Source organism: Phaethon lepturus, unplaced genomic scaffold (assembly GCF_000687285.1).
Source record: "Phaethon lepturus isolate BGI_N335 unplaced genomic scaffold, ASM68728v1 scaffold40118, whole genome shotgun sequence".
Taxonomy (NCBI): domain Eukaryota; kingdom Metazoa; phylum Chordata; class Aves; order Phaethontiformes; family Phaethontidae; genus Phaethon; species Phaethon lepturus.
The window spans coordinates 1-322 of record NW_010560502.1 but is presented as its reverse complement, the minus strand read 5'-3'; positions in this window follow the sequence as shown (position 1 = coordinate 322).

Genomic DNA, 322 nt, shown 5'->3' with positions numbered 1-322 from the left:
GCTGGGGCGCGTGGAATCGTGCCCGGGCCCCAGAGGCAGCCGCTACAGCAGAGGCATTGGAGAATGAGATTGTGGGGCAGCTGTGCCGCGGGTCCTACACAGGCACCAGGACACCAAAAAAAATGTGACGTTGTCAAGAATTAAGACCCCCCAGCACATAATGAAACAACAGACAGGTGAAAAAAGCAGGCTACAGCCAAGGACTCACTAACATGTGAACAGAACAAATGAGCATGAAGTTAAGGAAAGGAAAAAAAATATATTCAAACACTACATAGAATGACCAGGCATTCTCCCATCCAAGTACTAACCGGGCCCGACC